The sequence below is a fragment of the Prunus avium genome, chromosome 5, assembly GCF_965620075.1.
Source record: "Prunus avium chromosome 5, drPruAviu1.hap1.1, whole genome shotgun sequence".
NCBI classification, from domain to species: Eukaryota; Viridiplantae; Streptophyta; class Magnoliopsida; order Rosales; family Rosaceae; genus Prunus; species Prunus avium.
The window spans coordinates 15,099,631-15,121,137 of NC_142288.1; the positions used below are offsets into that span (position 1 = coordinate 15,099,631).

The 21,507-nt window shown below is 36.2% G+C and overlaps 1 pseudogene; it reads left to right on the forward strand.

Annotated features, from left to right (window-relative positions):
* Positions 1-10,647: 10,647 nt before the first annotated feature.
* On the forward strand, positions 10,648-11,145 carry LOC148294382 (uncharacterized; annotated as a pseudogene).
* Positions 11,146-21,507: the final 10,362 nt, after the last annotated feature.

Genomic DNA, 21,507 nt, shown 5'->3' on the forward strand with positions numbered 1-21,507 from the left:
ACTTTTTTTTTTGCTGTCATGTTGTTGCTAAGAATTGAAGGTAAACCAAATTGAATTGTTGAATTTGTTATGCATTGAAATTTCAGGAACGTATATTGTGATTGAGAGGAAGCAATGAGCAAAGGGCATTCCTCACATATTGACATTGAAAAAAGGCAGTGCTCACCATGCAAAACTTGAGGAAGATGTACGCATTAGAGACTGAATTTTCTACTTTTGTAGTATATCTGGTTTTGTACTGCATGAATGGTACTTGTTTAAATTTTTTTGCCAAAGTACAAAGCACTCTTCCATACTTTTGTACTTGTAGTATATCTAGTTTTGTACTATTGTAAGAAAATTTATTTGGCTTTTGGAAGTTCTTATTCTTACCTCCATGTTTTCTATGCACTCTTATGGTCTGATTATATTTTTGTACAGGTTGTAAAAAAAGTTAAAGTTCGTATTGAATCAATAGAAGATAGATGGGCTTTGAAGCTGCTGAATTTTATAGCTGGAGTAAATCAATTATTATCTGAAGGATTGACGCATGAGCTACCACTGTAAGTTAAACCATCTCTTGTCTTTGAGAAAGCAATGGGTTATTATAAAGGTTTATCTTTCTGTTTATAAATTTATCTTTGTTGTGAACTTGTGAAAATTAATTAGATAAAGGTGGTTTCTTTAGCATGTGTGTTAATTTGATATTATTGGGTCATCATATCAAGATTGTAGTGCCTTTAAGTTAGTGTACATCTTGTCATGTAGCATGATGGAAATGATCCATAATACACATGATAGATAGATAAAAGATTTAGGAAAATTGTATCGTCTTACCTATAGTAAGTTGAGACTTACTCCTTTTAAATATGGTTCATGCTTCTCTCAAATTGATAACATTTATATATTGGTATGTCGGAGTGGCAGATATGTTCTTGTACTTTAGACTTCAAGTTAAATCTCTCTCTCTCTCTCTCTCTCTCTCTCTCTCTCTTAGTTTATTGCTGTTGTATGTTGATATTATTGTATGCTACTGATTTTTGTATTGATAAATAATTAGGTGTTGATTTTTAAATATTAAAAGAGGGATGGACCAATTTGAGCAGTTGCTTAGTAATAGTAATGAAGTATGCTCTTCTTCCGCATCCGCTTCCGCTTCCGCATCCGCTTCCGCTTCCGCATCATCACCATCACCTACTATACCAATAATCCAACCTCAAGCCCAAACACCTCCTCAACAAAGTGGTCTTCCACCATTACCTCTGTTAGAGACTAGAAAATCATCAAGAGAAAAATCAGAGGTGTGGGATCACTTTGAGAAATATGATGATGTGGTTGAGACCGTGAAGAAGGATGGTAGCAAATCTTTGACAAGTAAAAAGAGAGCTAGGTGCAAGTATTACTTTACTAATTATGCCGCGGACCCCAATGTGAATGGGACGTCAAGTTTGAAGAAACATATTGAGTCTATATGTAAGAAATACCCTGGGAGTGTTGGAAAGGATAAAAGGCAAAAGACCTTGTCGTTTGACCAAGCACTTGGTGGTCTTTCAACAATCGGGCATACTAAAGAAGATTGGTTAAGGTCTTGTGTAGAAATGGTAGTGATGGATGAGTTGCCTTTTAGCGTGGTTGAAGGTAAAATTGAACCCTCATTTCCAAGTGCCATCTCGTAGGACACTTGTAAGACATTTTATGGTTATGTATGAAGAGATGAAACAAAAGTTGAAAGGAGAATTAGCATCACATAGAGTGTGCCTCACAACGGACACTTGGACAAGTGTTCAAAACGTAAATTATATGGTGATCACGGCACACTTTATAGACGGTGCATGGAATTTGCATAAAAGAATTTTGAACTTTTGTGTCATTGCTAACCACAAGGGAAACTCAATTGGTAAACTCCTCGAGACTTGTTTGCTTCATTGGGATTTGAAGAAGATACTCACAATTACGGCCGATAATGCTTCTTCAAACACGAAGGCAATAGATTACTTGAAGTCAAAGATGGGTCATTGGAAAAATGGTAGTCTTGTATTGGAAGGAAAGTATATGCACGTGAGGTGTTGTGCTCACATTGTCAATTTGATTGTTCGAGATGGCTTGAAAAAACTAGAGAAAAGCATATTGGCAATAAGGAATGCGGTTAGGTATGTGAGATCCTCTCCACAAAGGTTAGAGGAATTTAAAACATGTGTTTTGAAGGAGCGAATTGAATGCAAAGGGCTTGTAGTGTTAAATGTTCCAACTAGGTGGAATTCAACATATTTGATGTTGGATGCCGCTTTGAAGTTTGAAAAAGCCTTTGTAAGAATGGGAGAAGATGATGATGCCCCATTTACGTCTTGGTTTGGTGAAGATGAACCGGTTGGGGAAGATGAGGGGATGGTTGCATCTCATAGGCCATAAAAAGAGGGTAGGGCCACCAACTAAGGAAGATTGGAGCAATGCACTTACCTTTGTCAATTTTTTGAAGGTATTTTATGATATGACATTGAAGATGAGTGTTTCTTTGCATCCGGCTTCTCACACCACTTTTCATAATTTGATTGCAATTGAGGGTGAAATTGGTGATTTGTTCTTTGGAGAGCAATTACCAAGTGAAACACACACCTCCACGGTTTTGAAAGATATGGCATGTAGCACGAAGGTGAAATATGAAAATTATTGGGGTGACCTTGATAAAGTGAACCAATTTTTTATGGTAGCACTTGTTCTTGATCCAAGTTACAAGTTGGGGAATTTGGAGTTTGTATTAAAGAGGAGGTTTGAAAACCCACAAGATGCTACTAAGAAGAAAAATGAAGTGAAAGAGCTTTTAATGAAGCTTTATGAGGAGTATGTTATCCCACCACCTCCTACTCAATGCACTAGTGGTAATGGTGATACTAGTTCTCCTAGTAGTATTACTATAACAAGTTCTAGCAAAAAAGGAGGAGGAAAGCACCTTTGGGAAATGGAAGAAGGTTGGATAAAAGAATCTCAAGCAAGTAACACCGTGATATTGGAGCATGAAGTTGATAGGTACTTAACCGACCCAATTGAAAAAATGGTTCCCAACTTCGATATTTTGAAGTGGTGGAAATTGAATGGGGTTAAATATCCGAGTTTGTCACTTATTGCAAAGGATGTGCTTGCTATTCCCGTATCAACAGTGGCTTCGGAATCATGCTTTAGCACGAGTGGTCGGGTGATTAATTCATTCCGTGCTTCTTTAACTCCTAAGATTGTGGAGGCCTTAATTTGTTCTCGAAATTGGTTAAGGTCCGATGACATCTCCGTTATACAATATGAGCCAACCATTCAAGAAATGGAGTTTTATGAATCCATTGAGTCAGGTATTTGTTTTTAGTTTTATGTGATTTAATGATGTATACTATTACTATATATATATAGTTTGCATGTTTGCCTAATGTTTTAATGTGTTTATGTTTTTATTTGTAGATCTTGCAATTTTACCGGCACCTACCAACTCAAGTCCTTCTACGTTCCAGTGATCATTTAATATGTGAAGCCTTCATTGGTTTTTATGTTTTAATTTTGGGCTTATATTTCGAACTTCTAATTTGGTTTGTAATTTAATTATCAATCTTTACATTGGGTTGTATAATTCTTAAGATTGTATGTTAGGATTGGATAACCATGTTTTGTATGTTTCGATTGGATAACCATATTTTGTATGTTTGGATTGGATGGCCATGTTTTGTATGTTTGGATTGGATGGCCACATTTTGTATTTGGAAGTTAAATGCATATGCTTGGCATGTATAAATTATTTAAGTTGAGGCCAAATTTTTACAGGAATCTGAAACAGGGCTGATCTTATATGCTACTGAAGCCCAACACAAACAGATTATAAAAAATTTATATATAAAAAAATATATAATAAAAAATAAAAAAAAACCGGCCCAAATCGAAAAATCGGACCTGGCCGAACCAGTTTGGTTTGGTCCGATTTTTCCACTGTTTTTACTAAAAATCGAATCGGACCGGACCGGATGAACAGTGCCAATTTCGGTTCTAGTTCGAGCTCTGCACCGGACCGTGCCCAGCCCTAGGAGGAGTCATTTGGTGAGTTTTTACTGAAATCCAATCACTAAAACTATGCAATGTTCCAACCACTCCTTTTATAGTCCGAACTTAAAGTGACCAAGTTCTTTAACCAATTTATTTCAGATCGAGCACAAAACTAGGGCAACATCATAATGTGGTGGGAGAAGTCATTTGGTGAGTTTTTATTGAAAGCCAATTACTAAAACTAAGCAATATTGTAACCAATAACTTTACGCGACGAACTTGGGTGTGAAGTTACAATGACCAACTTCTTTGAACAATTGATTTCGGATTGAGCCCAAAAGTTGGCCGACATCGTAATGTGGTTGGAGGAGTCATTTGGTTACTTTTTTTCGAAATCCAACCATTTACGATGTAGATGTTTACTAGATGATCTATTGATTTCGGATCGAGTCTAAAACTACGACAAAGTGGTTAGAGGCAGCGAGGAAGGCCGGATGATCATCGATGCGAAAGTCTTGCTTTAACCAAACGGCCCTACTTACTTCAGCCGTCTCTATTCCGTTTACCGGAAATTAAGCTTGGATTGAAACAGCAACATCTCATTTGGAAGCGGAGAGCATTTGGGGAGAAGGAAATTGAAGAGTGAGGCCATGAAAATTTCTTGATGGAAAGAGAGGATAAGAGAAAATTGGGGGATTGTTGGCAAAAGAAGAAGAAGCCGTAACCCAATTGCTAAACGACCTGTCAGTTGGACTCCTAAAATGAAACAGAAGACTCACTACCATTAAAAAGAAATCTAGAGTGCCTCTTAAGAGTCTCCTTTCCTCATACTCCTCTACTCTACTCTCCTTTTCAAAATCATGTCACATTTTACATAAACTCCCATAACAAGAAAAATAAAAGAGCAAAAACAAATTTAGAACACAACAATTAATAACAGAAAAAGAAATAATAAGAAGAACAAGAAATATAGATATTTTATATGACTTTCATAACATAACCTTCTTACACCACCACTATCACCCTCCCATTCCCATACATAAATATCACAATACTATCCTATACACCAATCCCCTTACGGTGCAAACTTAGGCATGAACTTACAGTAACCAACTTCTTTGACCAATTATTTCTGGGGGAGCCTAAAACTTAGGCAACATCATAATGTGGTGGAATGAGTCATTTGGTAAGTTTTTAAATACAGTTACTTCAATTAAGCAATGTTGTAACCAATCTCTTTACGGGACAAAGTTGGGTACGAACTTATAGTGACCAACTTCTTTGATCAATTGATTTCGGATCGAGTCCAAAACTTGGTCAAAATCATAATGTCGTTGGGGGAGTCTTTTGGTGAGTGTTTATTGAATTCCAATCACTCAAATTATGCAATGTTCCAACCAATCCATTTACGGTACAAACTTGGGAGCGACCTTATAATGACGAAGTTCTTTAACCAATTCATTTATGATCTAGCCCAAAAATTGGGCAACATCACATTATGGTGGGAGGAGTCATTTGGTGAGTTTTTACTAAAATCCAATTACTAAACTTTTGCAATGTTGTAACCATTCCCTTTATGGGACAAACTTTGTTACGAACTTACAGTGACCAAGTTCTTTGATCTATTGATTTCGGATCTAGCCCAAAACTTAGGCAACATCATAATGTGGTTGAAGGAGTCATTTGGTGAGTTTTTATAGAAATCCAATAACTAAAACTATGCAATGTTCCAACCACTCCCTTTGTGGTGCAAACTTACAGTGACCAAGTTTTTTGACCAATTTATTTCAGATTGATCCAAAAACTTGGGCAACATCATAATGTGGTGGGAGAAGTCATTTGGTAAACTTTTTTGAAACCCAATTACTGATACTTAGCATTGTTGTAACCAATCCCTTTATGGGACGAATTTGGGTACGAAGTTATAGTGACCAACTTCTTTGACCAATTAATTTCAGATCAAGCCCAAAACAAAGGCAACATAATAATGTGGTGGGAGGAGTCATCTGGTGAGCTGTTACAGAAATCCAATTAGTAAAACTATGCAACATTGTAACTAATTCCTTCACAGGACGAACTTGGGTACGAACTTACAGTGACCAACTTCTTTGGACAATTGATTTGGGATCGAGCCCAAAACTTGGGCAACATCATAATGTGGTTGGAGGAGTCATTAAGTTTTTATTGAAATCCAATCACTAAAACTTTGCAATATTGCAACCACTCCCTGTACAATACAAACTTTGGTACAAACTTACAGTGAAGTAGTTCTTTGACGAATTTCTTTCGGATCGAGCCCAAAAGTTGGGCAATGTTAAATGTGGTGGAAGGAGTCATTTGGTGAGTTTTTAATGAAATCCGATCACCAAAACTATGCAATGTTTCAACCACTCCCTTTACGGTACAAACTTGGGTACAAACTTGTGTACAAACTTACATTGTACAAGTTATTTGACCAATTTATTTCAGATCGAGCCAAAAACTTAGGCAACATCATAATGTTTTGGGAGGAGTCATTTGGTGAGTTTTTATTGAAATCCAAATATTGAAACTAAGCAATGTTGTAACCAATCCCCTTACGGGACGAAGTTGGGTACGAAGTTATAATTACCAACTTGTTTGACCAATTAATTTCAGATCAAGCCCAAAACAAGGGCAACATCATAATTTAGTGGGAGGAGTCATTTGGTGAGTGTTTATTGAAATTTAATCACTCAAACTATGCAATGTTCCAACCACTCCCTTTACAATAAAAACTTGGGTACGAACTTACGGTGAACAATTTATTTGACAGATTTCTTTCGGATCGAGCCCAAAACTTGGGCAACATCATAATGTGGTGGGAAGAGTCATTTGGTGAGTTTTTACTAAAATCCAATCACTAAAACTATGCAATGTTCCAACCACTCCCTTTACTGTACGAACTGACAGTGACCAAGTTCTTTGACTAATTTATTTCAGTTCGAACCCAAAACTTGGGAACATCATAATGTGGTGGGAGTAGTCATTTGGTGAGTTTTTATTGAAATCCAATTACTGAAACTAAGCAATGTTGTAACCAATCCCTTTAAGGGACAAACTTGGGTATGAATTTAAAGAGACCAACTTCTTTGACTAATTAATTTCGGATTGAGCCCAAAACTTGGGAAACAAAATAATGTGGTGGAATAAGTCTTTTGGTGAGTTTTTACTAAATTCCAATTACTTAAACTAAGCAATGTTGTAATCAATCCCTTTACTGGACGAAGTTTGGTATGAACTTATAGTAGTGACCAACTTCTTTGATCAATTGATTTCGGATCGAGCCCAGAACTTAAACAACATCATAATGTTGTCGGGGGAGTCATTTGGTGAGTGTTTACTGAAATGCAATCACTTAAACTATGCAATGTTCCAATCTGTCCCTATACGGTACAAACTTGAGTACGAACTTACAGTGATGAAGTTCTTTGACCAATTTATCTTTGATCGAGTCCAAAAATTGGGCAACATCATAATGTGGTGGGAGGAGTTATTTGGTGAGTTTTTACTAAAATCCAATTTCTAAAACTTTGCAGTGTTGTAACCAATCCTTTTACGGGATGAACTTATATTTTGTTGCTAGATTCTGCTTGCCATTGGCTTGAGCGTAGTATGGTGTAGATTGCAAGAGCTTGATTTTGAATATCTCTGCCATGGCTTGTATTTCTTTGGACACGAATGAACTTGCTCTGTCAGTTGTGATGGTTTCTTGTACACCAAATCTGTGAATGATTTGCTCTTGAATAAACTGCACAATTTCATAGGATGTTATTGATTTGATTGGCTTAGCCTCCACCCATTTAGTAAAGTAGTCAGTAGCCACGATGATGAAAGTGTGGTGATGACTGCTTGCTTGATGTACTTTCCCTATTAGATCCATTGCCCAGCCTTTGAAAGGCCACATGTTTACCACAAGATTAAGTGGAACTGCTGGTGCTTGTTGGATCTGACCATGTCATTCGTAAACTCCAGAACCCTTGACATAAGTAATGCAGCCAATAATAGCCATATTCGCGAATGAGCCATACCATTTTCCTTCCACTATGATGTGCTCCGTAAAGACCTTCATGAGTTTCCCTTATGACTTTCATTGCTTCAGGCATACCTAAACATCGTAACAAGAGATCATCCTTGATGCGCCTGAACAGTCCTCCATTCCATAGAAGATAATTGAGTGCTAAAGTTCGTATCTTGCTATCAACAAGCAATTTTGGATATTGAAGGTAGTGAATGATGGGGCTCCTCCAAACTGCATTTTTTGACTTGAAATAGACATTCAAAACAAATGTCTTGGAATTGAATATGGGAAGAAAGTTGGGCCATTTCATTAGTAGAAAAATTCTCTTCTCTGGGTATGTATCCCCAAGTAGTGTCAGTCAATTGCTGTAATAAATTGCGAGCTGCTACTAGGTAGGTGGCCACTTGAGGATTAGTACATTTGTATTCTCCTGCAATCTGCTTCATTACTAACTAAGAATCACCCAAAATATCTACAGTTTTGACATTCAATTCTAGCAAAATATCCAGGCCAATGATCAAGGCTTCATATTCAGCACGATAGTTGGTGCACTCGAAATTGAACTGAAAAGAAAAAGAATAAATATGGCCTTGTAGATCTTCTAATACTATCCCAACATCGGCAAAATGATCTGAACCATCAAAGTATAATTTCCAAGGACTGAAAGAAATATGTGCGATCTCAATATGGTTGAGATTTTCAATCTCCATACTGGGGTGTGCAGCGAGAAAAACAGCTACTGCCTATCCTTTTATAGCCTTTTGAGAGACATACATGACATTGAATTCTGATAAAGCAAGAGCCCATTTGCCCAAGCGGCTTCTCAAGATCGACTGTGTGAGCATGTATTTAATCAAGTCTATCTGAGCCACAATGTATATTCTAATTAGAAGCATATAATGCATGAGTTTGACTGCTGTGAAATAAAGGGCCATACATAACTTCTCAATTGGAGTATATTTGAATTCTACTGAGGTGAGAGAACAACTCAACTAATAGATGGCTTGTTCCTTATCTACCAATTGAGTTCTCAGCAGCGAAAACATACAACTTCAAAGGTCTTCCTTTTCAAGGAGGAGTCAAGACAGGTGGGTTACTCAGATAAAGCTGCTAGTTAAGGTGCCCCCACATGAAATCTTGATTAGTTTTTAATTTGAGCTCTTGCATTCTTTAATCCGAACGGCATTACTATATATTCAAAGGCGCCAACAGGCCCTGGGCATCGAAATGCTGCTATGTGACAATCTTCTTCTACTAACAAGATTTGATTATAGCCTGCATTTCCATCCATGAAGGATAAGATTTGATTGTGAGATGCCCCATCTACCAGCATGTCCGCTAAAAGCATTGGGTATTCATCCTTTGACTTTGCTTCATTAAGATTCTTGTAGTCAATGCAAACTCTGGATTTGTGTTGTCGTACAACACTTAACCTTGGGCCCAATTGGATTTTGGGTATTTTGCATTTTCTTTTAAATCATATTTAAAAGCCCAATCTAATTCCTTGTGTCAATTAAGTTACACTTATAGTCTTATTATTTGACTCAATCAAGTCAAACATGTTGACTTTGACTTTGATCGTTGACTTTGACAATTTACTTTTGACTCCTAGTTTCTGTTCTCTTCATTTGTTCCTCTAATCACATGTCTTGGTGTGTGATCTGTAGGTTCCTTTTAGCAAGATAGTGGGTAGACTCAACTTCTCTAAGTTGACTTGTGAATTAAATCTCACTGTTTAATTCTTCCTATTAGTGAAAGTCAATTATGATTGAGCCTTCCAGGGCTTCTACAAACCATGGTTAATGCCTAGCAGCATGTCATGGTTATCCGAGCTAAATAGGGTGTAGGGAAGAATCTATTCAAATTGGAATGACAGTGCAATTGAATCATTCTCTTATACAATACTCCTTATTCACATTATTAGATAATAATGGAATCTAATGTCGAATATCCGAATGTGAATTATTCCTTTATATGATTATCCCAGTAAGATTTGAAGACTTCTTCTTTCACATCTTATCCACTACTTTGCGCAGAAATTTGATCAATCATATCCTTGGAGTATTCTCTCTCACTACTAAGAGTAGAGATCCCTAGTTGTACATTCATTTGCCTCCATAACTTTATTGAAAGTCCTCATAAACATCTTTAAGTCATGTCTTCTACAACACAACAGTATAGTGCCCTCAAAGATAAACAACATAGCCACATGACATCTATAATGTCTTAGGTCTAAGGATTAGTTTGCAATCTATGAGTTCTAGTTTGACATGTGAGTAAAGACTTCCATTCTAGAACTTATGTATTTGATCGTGTTCAGTGTACTTGTTCTCCTGCAAGGACCTATACACATATCTTGGCATCACTACACACAATGACTTGAGACCACATCATTCTCTACATATAAAGAAGATACTATGTGTACTAGTCTTTGCGGAATATCAACGCCCAACCTAGCTCCACCAACACAGACATGGGGGCAAGGAGCTGCACCTGTGTGGATGCCCTACTTTGCTTCCTCACAAGGACCAATTACCATAAATGACTCTTTACTCCTTGACAACGATGTTGCCATTGGAGTTGCGAGGAGTTTGGTGACTCCCAAGGATGTGCGCATGCTGGGAACAAGGGATGACAATCGAGTAGTGAGTGATGTCATGGCATTAAGTGTGAAAAGTACGACATATGTCGCAAGTGTGGGCCAGCACCTCATTGTGAAATCCCATGAGGTGCAGGTGCTAAAAGCTCAGTTAGTGGCAGAGTGGAGTTTGGTTGAAGATTGTCAGCGTGTTATAAAGAGTTTGAAGAGGGAGAGGGCAAAGACGACGGAGGAGACAAGACACCAACTTGAAATATTGCAAGAAGAGAATCAAAAGCTATCAAAGATGGTAGATTTTTACTCTCAAGACATGCAAAAGCAGCTGGAGGCCCTAGAGCAACCGGGTAAACGCAAGCAACGAGATCACGACACAAGTGTTGCTCAAGCTAAGGGTGTGATCTTTAGGAGCTCAAGCGATGAGCCCTAAGAAGTTGTGCATGAAAACCCAAGAGAAGAGGTCTAGAGGGCCAAACTAAAGGTTCCTATTATGGAATTAGGAAGTGCACCATGATGTTGTTGTTGTTTTTTTTTTTATTAAAAAAAAAATTGATGCAGTCCCTTATTTCCTCTTTTTGTTTTGTTTTTTTTTTTAAGTGAAATAATTTTTTTTAATTTAAAATTTTTAAAAAAATTTAACGACACTAAGAAAGATACTAACCGATCTCACAAAAAAAAAAAATAGAGTAGTACTTATAAGAAAATAACTAAACAGAAAAGAAAACAAAGAAGTTCCAATTTGCAATTTGCAATTTTTATTTATTTATTATTATTAAAAAAAATTCAAACAATACATTACCCAAACTTCAATTTTTATTTTAGTTAAACTCTTTTTTTAATAAAAATTTTAATTTATTTTAAGAACACACAAATATACAAGCAACTCAAGGATGACCAGTTAAGGGCCTCTGAAAACACAGCCAGAGGTTTCGGGAAGGTTGGAGGAGTCACAATGGTCCTGCTTAAAACCCAAACCTTCTTGGACACCGAAAGTGTTGCCTAAAGAACTCCTAGACGAAGATTGCTCACTGGGGTTATCAAAAGTCAACTCATATGACACAAATTTTTTTTTTTTTTAAGTTTTTTTTATAAAAAGAAACAGAAAATTAAAATTACTAAAATAATAACAAAACAAGTAAAGAGAAAAGATTGGAATACTCCCCTTTGAAGCGATTAGGTCGAGCATGGATGCATTTGGAGGTCGTGACTTCTCTCACTACTCCACACTTCTTATCCTTATGATTGAAGTTGTTTTACTCCACACTTCTTATCCTTATGATTGAAGTTGTTTTCTCTCTCCATTTTTATTGAGCTATCCTAGATTGCTAAAACAAACACAAAAAACTTAAAACAGAATTAAAAGGATTAGGAAACAAAAACTAAAATGAAAAGGAAAAGTAGAAAGTAAAATAAGTAGGGAAACGAAATATAACCAAACTATGCTGCCAATCTCCCAGCAATGGCGCCAAAAACTTGTTGTTGTCGAAATCAGCTGCACCAAAATTGATTCGGTTGCATCCTCAACTTGTGATACTCACAAGTGCACGAGCCGTTCGGTAGTATAGCATATGTAAGTGCGAGGTCGATCGCACAAGGATTGATGATAGATTGATTCAATTCGATTCCCTGTACAAAATAGAAAACAAGAAAGAAAAGAACAGAAAACAAGAAAGAAAGAAAAGAACTAAATCAAGCAAATAAGTTAACAAGTTCAATTCAGATTCACGAATTGATTCTAGCTAAAGTATGATTAAGACATGGTGTTTGGTCCTAACCTTGCATTCCTAATTCCCCAATTAGATCTTTTGTTATCGAACCTAAATTAAGCATTAGAAATCCATTAAGTATAAAAGAATATTTTAAACAACCAAGCATGTATCTAATCCTTGTTGTCGAATGTCCATACATACTCTTCCTATTCATAGTTCAATTTGAATTAAGGCATATGGTGTCTACTCTTAATTCCAACCAAGATAGCTAACATACAAATTTTAATGGTGATCAATCATTCAAACAAGCATATTAACTTATAAGCATATTGAATAAGAACAAGCACCATAATTGAAACTTGGAAACTAATCAAACTTGAAAATTTAAAATAAGAAATTAAATGACAATGAAAAATAAATTACAACTAAGAAAAACATAAAGGAAAATTTAGCAAAAGGGTTTTATTACAACAATTGAGAACTTAAAAGAAAAACTAAGAGAATTGGAGGGAGAGAATGGAGAGGAGCTCTAGAGAGATGTTTGAGAGCTCCCCCCCCTTGGGGTGTGTTTGTAAGCTTGGAGAACTTCACTATTTATAGGCCTAAGGAAAGTAAAAATCTGATTTGAGTATTGCCTCTACCTACACACTTCACTAACTTTACCTAACTTCCCCACCAAAAACAATTAGCTCATGCATATGTCATGCATGAGAATGCACTGCAGTCCGCTTGTAGGCTCGTTTTGGGCTTATTCCTCAATTCCTCAATTCTGGAAAAATATGAATCTTGAATCTCTTTGTCTTATCTTTCCAACCATATGTAGCTCAGCTCAAGGAAAAATCGAAAAGTCCTTCAAATGTCATTTTGGCACAATAACGCAGATGTTACTGAATTTCACCTTAAGTTGCCATATGATGCCAAAACATCCATAACTTCCTCATGAACCGTAAAGTGCTCCAGAAACTTGACTTCCACATATTTCCAATGGTGTATGGCTCATTAGCTGGTTCTTCCTGAGCACGTACAGTCTAATATGTGAAGTTGATTGATTGCAAACACAATTTTGAGCTATCTTGATTCCAAAATACATTAAATGAGTCCTAAAGCTTAATAAACTGAAACAAACACAAAAGATATTAAAACCACAAGTTTAACTCAAAAACATAACCAAATCAAAAGCTAGAAGGGTAAAAAAATGATATGTAATTATGCACTGATCAATTACACAACATAAATCACTCATCAAACTAAACCGGGTCTCAAATCCCCAGAATAACAAAGATAAGTTATCAAGATCCACTCTGACAAAATTGAACATACTACTGAAAGCCTAACCTCATGGCTGCTCCTAGGTTGACTCTAAGTTGCCTTCGTGCCTTTTTTAAGGGATCAAGCCACACGTAGTTTTTAAAATATTCTTAAGCACAAGAAAACCAAACCAGTCCTCTAATCAATCGATAGGCTAACAACTATTTAAAACATTCTTGAGCACAAGAAACCATTTACCCTGATATAAGTTAAATAGAATTGTCACAATACTCAATAGGTAGAACACAAGCTTAAAGTAAAACAACAATATTCTTAAGAACCAAATTCATATCTACGTAACACTCAATTGCTTATTTGGAAACCAAGGACTCAACAACACACATAAAGTATCGGGTAATCACCATATCTGAACGCAACTGGGGAAGGAGGAAACAGGCCAACCATATGTGTAGACAAATCGGGCAGGTGACTGGGGAAATCCTTACCGAAAACCTGTATACTAAACATAGGTACATGCAAACATCTAAAGGAAAATTGACATAGTACATCCTAAAATGTCTTATGAAGGGTGCACATAACATGCAAGTCTACATAATCACTAACCTATACTCTTAAAACCCAAATTGATACTTACATAACACTCAACCTCTTATTTAGAAACCATGCACTCAACAACACACATAGGGCATCATGTAATGACCATATTCAAATGAAATTGGGGAAAAGGGAAACTGGCCAACCACCTGTGTAGACAAATCGGGTTGGTGGCTGGGGAAATCATGGTCGAACACCTGTATACTAAACATAGGTACATGCAATCATCTGAAGGCAACCGAGGAAGAGGAAAACTGGCCAACCACCTGTGTAGACAAATCGGGCAGGTGGGTGGGAAATCCTCACCTGACACCTGTATACTAAACACAGGTAGGCAAACATTTGAAGGCAATTGGGAAAGTGAAAACTCTCCAACTACCTATGTAGACAAATCGAGCGGGTAGCTGGGGAAATCTTTGACAAACATCTATATACTAAACATAGGTACAGGAAAACATTTAAAGGCAACTAGGGAATGGGGAAACTGGCCAACCACCTGTGTAGAGAATTGAGAAGGTAGCTAGGGAGATCCTGGCAGGATACCTATATACTAAACATAGGTACATGTAAACATCTAAAAGCAAATTGACATAGTACATCCTAAAATGTCTTTTGAAAGGTGCACATAACGTGCAAGTCTACTGAATCACTAACCTATGCTCTGAAACCAATTGACAAGACCCATCCGAATCCCACCTTAGAATCCATGACAAACCCTATGCATGTCAGACACCTGACAGGTGTCTCACCCAAATGACTAAAATATCATTGCTCTAATTCTAAAACAACCCTAGGGTTTGACTTCTACCGGAAAATCGCGAGTCTCCCTTCAAATTGGCACTAAACCCAAAATTTTCACCTGCAAAGATAATACAATTCAATCTCCCAACCATTCATCATGCACAATCTATAAACCACAACAATTAACAACAGATTCTATGGGTCTCAGGCCCTTTACACAATAAAAAAAACAATCATCAAACTAAATCAAGTCTCAAACCCCCAAAACAACATAGATAAGTTGTCAAGATCCTTACTGACAAAATTGACCATACTACTAAAAGCCTAACCTCGTGGCTGCACCTAGGTTGACTTTAAGTTGCCCACAAGTAATTCTTAAAATATTCTCGAGCACAACAAAACCAAACCATTCCTCTAATCAACCCATAGGCTAACAACTATTTAAAACATTCTTGAGCACATGAAACCATTTGCCCCAATATAAGTTATATAGAACTATCACAATGCTTAATAGGTAGAACACGAGCTCAAAGTAAAATAACAATATTCTTAAAAACCAAATTGATACCTACATAGCACTCAACCTCTTATTTGGAAATGCACTCAACAACACACATAAGGCATTGTTTAATCACCATATCTGAACGCAACTGGGGAAAGAGGAAACTGGCCAACCACCTATGTAGACAAATCGAGCAGGTGGCTGGGGAAATCATGGTCGAACACCTATATACTAAATACAGGTACATGCAATCATCTAAAGGTAATCAAGGAAGGGGGAAACTATCCAACCACCTGTGTAGACAAATTGGACAGGTGGCTACGGAAATCCTGGCCTCACACCTATATCACATAAATTTTTGTTAAGGATATGAAACCAGCAGATGCTTGATATCAAAACCCATGTCGAGACATGGTTTTCGAAGACTCCCTCATGTCGTCTCCTCTTGCTGAACGTGAAGTGTCCCTCGCATCATCTCCCTCAATCGCTTCGTGTCGTCTATGCTCTCTCTCCTCTCTTCTCTCTTCTGATTTTGACTATATAAAAATTAAAAAATTATTATTATAAAAAAATATAAAAAAAAGATACTGAAAAAAGAGGAAGAAAGATACGAAGGAAAAAAAAAAAGATACTCTTGCAACAGTTAGAATTTGCATCTGATTATTATCAATAAAAAAAGATAAAATTAATTCCATTATGTTGTTTGGTGCAAGAATGAACAAGACTGGACTCAAGGCCTAGCCAGTCTAAGCCAACCCAATCCAATGCTTTAAAGTTCATCCCAACGAGTCCAAGCCAGCCCACCAAACGGGACCAATAATCTTTATTTGTCATTTAGCTCTTCATAATATTAGTTTCTAATCAACAATAAAATAAGGCTAACAAGTGCAAAGAAAGGGATAGTTCAAAATATTTCAAGTGCCCTGTTAGCATTTGGGCTGCCTTAGTTTTATCATGTCTAGTTCAACATGATTAAACTTGCTTGCAGGCCCAAATAGTGTCCTCATGGGCCCATGCTTGTAGGCCCAATAGAAGAGTCAGCTAGGAAGCTCTATAAATGGGAGAAGGCAGACAGTCAAAAGTTCACAACAAAGGCAGAAGAACACTTCACTATTTCTTATTCTCTCTAAAAACAGGCTCTTATTAAACAAAATGTAAACACCATCTCAGCGAAAATACGACGCGTATGAATAACAATAATTTTTCTTTCGTTGAGTTTCGATGGATGAGATCATACTCAGACAGTGTCAAACAATTCTGCTTTGATAAAAGAAGATCCATATGGTCCAAGTTAAATTACATAGGATTCTTCATAGTTGCCAATTTCAAAAGTCAATGGTGGCCCCTCATCCCTTGTGGTCTCATCTTTCTCAGCCTTTGCGACCAGCGACCAGCGACCATGCATGCATGCATGCACAGATTAAATTTTAAACAGCATACGTCACATCGTGGCATTGAAAAGCAAGTAATTATGAATGAATGATTCAATACAGGCTTTGGGATAAAGATAAAATAAACTCTGAGTCAGTGTCAGAAACAAAGAAATAAGGAGGGGAAGAGAGAAAGAAACATCACAAGGTAACGTTTTCTGACGGTCAGCTTCACATATAACCCCTGGATTTCACGAATATTACAATCTCCACATCCCTCTCTCTCTCTTGTCAACTTCATTGACCTCCCAACAATATTTCCAACTCCCACTTTTGCTTTGCATTTTGAACAAATATATTTCATTATAAATTTAATCTGCAACCACATGTATAATAATAATAATAATAATAATAATAATAATAATAATAATAATAATAATAATAATGTCCTCGTACTAATTGGCCTGCCACTCACACACAATTGTTGCATTATTTTTTGACTGCTGATCATATTCCTGACATTATATCATACTCTTTTTTGTGTGTAAACTGTGGACTTCGATCGTTGGGCTTCCTTTTGTAATTCATTCTCTTTCTTCCTTCAAAAAAGAAAAAATATATATATGAGAGAGAGAGACTTTTTGTTTTTTGATCAAATGGAGAGAGACTTTGTACGTTTGTATTGTAAGAGCATCTTCAGTAAGGGGTTGTATAATGAGATGTATGTTAAATGATTGAGCCGTCGTCTCTCTAAATACTCTCTCGAAAGGGTATTGACCATTTTGATCCTTTGGTACGTGCAAGAAAGCATAGTTTTTGAGCTCAGAGATCATTCACATTTCAATTATTTCTCAATCAACACACTTAAACATTTGATCACTACAAAAATAGGTTTAAATTTCAGCAGATAGGAAACATCAAAGGTTAACCAAACCCTACACCTTTTACTTTGCTCTTTTTCTTCTCGTGTTGTTTCAAACATTAAAATAAAAAATAATATAAAAATGGTAGTGGGAGTTGCTGGGGCAGCCTGGAAGCCCAAAGCAACTAAGCCCATAGAGTTAATTATGCTGTGGGATATTTTCATCCCCTTAGTTTTGCTTTGCTTGGGAAATGTGGTCTAAAATAAACCAAGATTTTCATCAGAGGAAGACAGTGGGTCCCTGTGACCCAATATTTTGTTTACTTATGATACATTCTCTTATTTCTGGACACTTCTCCTCTCTCACCCCCTCCTTCGATCCAACACCGCGACAGGACGAATTTGGAGATCTCCTTGAAGTAAGGAAGACCGTGGTACATTTATTCAAACAACTTTTGTTTTGTTTTTTTAAAAATTATAAAAGTCCTGTAAGGACTTGTTATAGCTCAAGTAATTAATAGTATTTATTTATACACCAAAGATCCTAGATTCGATTCTTTCTTCTCTAATATCTAATATCGTATGAAAAGAGAAAGATAAAAGTCCCCGAAATAACAATGTAGAACAATAAACAAAGCGGAAGATCGCTTTGCCTATGGGGACCATCTCTATACATAGTTTCTTATTTCCTCTCCTCGTGTTTGTCTTTTTATTTACATATATTGTTTAGTGAGACCTTATTTTGTTTCAGTATACCTTTTTGTAATTCCCTTCGAATCATTATTACCCTAACTCTAAAATAGGAAGCGCGCTCTAGCTAGGAAATTTTATAGGTAAAATATATACGCATAAAAATCCTAAAATTCTCAACTTTTTGTTAGCTCTTTCGGGTGATGACTTTTATACATTCTGATGCTCTATTTGGTGGGCCGGATTGAACAAGACTAAATTCGGCTTGGAGTGTTGAATTGGGCTGGCTAAACAGGACCATATTTTGAGTCTGTTGTTTGGTGCTATACTTAACTTTTGACTAGACTGGACTAGACTGGACCTCAAAATATTTTTTAATTCTTTTTTTAGCGCTTATTAAAAAAATGTACATAATTAAAACTGAGAAACTACTTCTAAAATAGCTCAAAACATATCCAAAGTAAACAAAGCAATTAAATACCTATTTGCTTTTGCCCATCAAAATACAAGAAGTCCAAAATATAACAAAGTAAAAACTCAAAACTATGTCTCACACATGCAAGCACGCACACACCATCTGTAATGGAAAATGTGATTCCAATTAGGAAAACTATTTTTTTAAAACAAATTAAGGGGTTGTCAACTCAACGCAACAGGCAGATCCTCTTCCAAGTAGTGATCAAAGTCCCAATCAAACTTGACAATTAGGTCAAGTTGAACTAACTCCCTAATTTGAGTAGCAATTGTAGGGTTTTGCCTTGCTTCTAACAAACCTGCAAATTCCCCAATAGGAATACAAGTTAAATGAGCATAGAGTTAAATCATCACTTCATTGACCAACCTTCATTTAGAAAGCCTAACAACGCTCAGGTAAATGCGTAAAAGTCTATTTATGCAGCAATGAAACATGCACATATTAGTGATTTTTGCAGCAATGAATCAAAAGAATGATAGCAATGTGAAAGGTCCACCAACAATCAGTAATTTTTGCAGCAATGAAACACATGCACATATTATTCTAATTGATCTATTTTTGCACAAGACCAAAGTTCCTTTTCAGGTACTGAATATATGCATAATTTATCATTATTTAAAACTCTAGACAACTTTTTGTTTATGGGTTTTATGATTTGCTTGAAAAACTTCAAAGTACACAAATAAATTCAGATGAAGCCTCAAATAGGCAAATTTAGTGTAAATTTGAGTTTGATATCTATCTACAAAGCAAAATAGAGACTTATGTGGAGTTTAGCAGAAGAGCTTTGAACAATGAGAACAAGGCACCACTTCAAAAATATAGTAGTTTTTTTTTTTTTTTGCTGCATCACAAAATAAATTAGAAATTCCCAAAACTGAAAAACCAATTACTCAATATGTAAAACAACCACAGAGTTTTCAAACTTGCCAAAATAGCAATAGCATAATTTTTTATTTCAACTACATAGTATTATTGTAATAGAAATTTGCATAAACAAAGTATGCAAACGCAACTAACACACACCCCAAAACCCCAAATAAAAAACCCTAGAAAACCCCAAATAAAAAAAAAGGATGGGTTTCAATGGTCTGACCTCCAACGGGCATGACAAGTAATTTTTTATAATTTTTTTACAAATTGAAAACATTTAAAAAAGTGACCACATTTATGAAAAAAAAAAAAAAAAGATGGGTTTCAATGGTCGGATATAGATTCTAAAATACAGGATGTAGATATCGAGTAGGACAGGGGTATATTTGTATTCAAATAATAGTTTTCTTTACCTGATGTATTAAAGAAAAAGAAGGAAATGAGAAGCATAGATTTAGGGCTAAAGCAAATAAGGGGTTCTTTTTCAATAATTTTTTCTTTTTGGGTCTTTCATTCTTTTGGCAAAGCAATGTACATTGTACTATGCCACCAATATCAGTCAAAGCTCTTTACAACATTCAATGAAATTGTCAAAATAATAGGTTCAATTTTATAGAAATTTTCTCCAAGGATTATAGAGAGTTTATAAATCAAATTAAATCTTTTGGTAGCTCTTGCTCTAATGAAATCTTTGATTTGGATGATGAAAAATGTTTCAAATTCAAATACACATCTCCTCCTCCGATGTTGATATATATATATTTAAATAAGCGATATTAAAAAAAAGAAGGAAATCGAATATTTGACTTCAAGTGTGGGAGTAAACTTTCCTAACCACTTGAGTTACACCTAATTTTGATTGAGAGAAAGAGATGTTTATTTCTTCTAATTAGTTATTAATTTAGAGGGACAGGAAGAAGAAGAGCGAGAGGTTTTTATGGGAGAAAAATAGGGTAAATAGCCCGCCTTGAAAGCCGGGCAGACAAAGACGGGACTGCCTTCAATGCGCAGGAGGAGAGGGCAGGTATGGTCGCCATCACTTCACCCCTTCTCTCTCCTGCCCGACCTGCCCGTCAGATGTGAGAGGACAACAAAGCTGCAGCTGCTGCTTCTGCTTCTGCCAACTTCTCTGCTGCTAAAACGACAGTGCATTCAGCGAGGGGTCAATCATAAAGCAATAGATTGCAAAATGATTTTGCCTCGGCGTCCGCACCCCGCTTGACTCTCATTGGCTCTGACACTGCCCGTGTGTCTTTGACTGTATCCCTAGCCCCATATTGCCACTACGGACCACCCATGACACGTCACGTCGTTGGGCACGTGCGAAGGATTTTGTAAGCATAACGCTTGAGTTTATTTTTATGCTTTTTGTTGTCCGTCCAAAATAAAATAGAACAAATAAATAAATAAATAAATATTCTGCAGTCCGAAAAAGAATTATACCGTCTTCTTCGCTCGCGCGGGAATTTCGGCTTGCAATGCGTTGTGATTGTGAACGTATAACTAATGGTTTTGTGTGCTTCTCAGTCTTTTGTTAGTAACTTCTCATTTCTTTGTTTTTCTCGATTGACTCTTTTTATTCTGCTAAATTCGTAGCATCCACATGTGACAGTCTTTCTCTTTTCATAGTTTGTTTTTTGTTTTTGTTTTTGTGTTTATATATTTGTTTCTTTTTCACACAAGAATAAATAAGTTAATAAAATATATATATATATAATTCACAAGCTGTTCAAAAATAGGCAATAATTCACATGCTTCTATTTTCACTTTATGCATACATAAAGAAGTTAA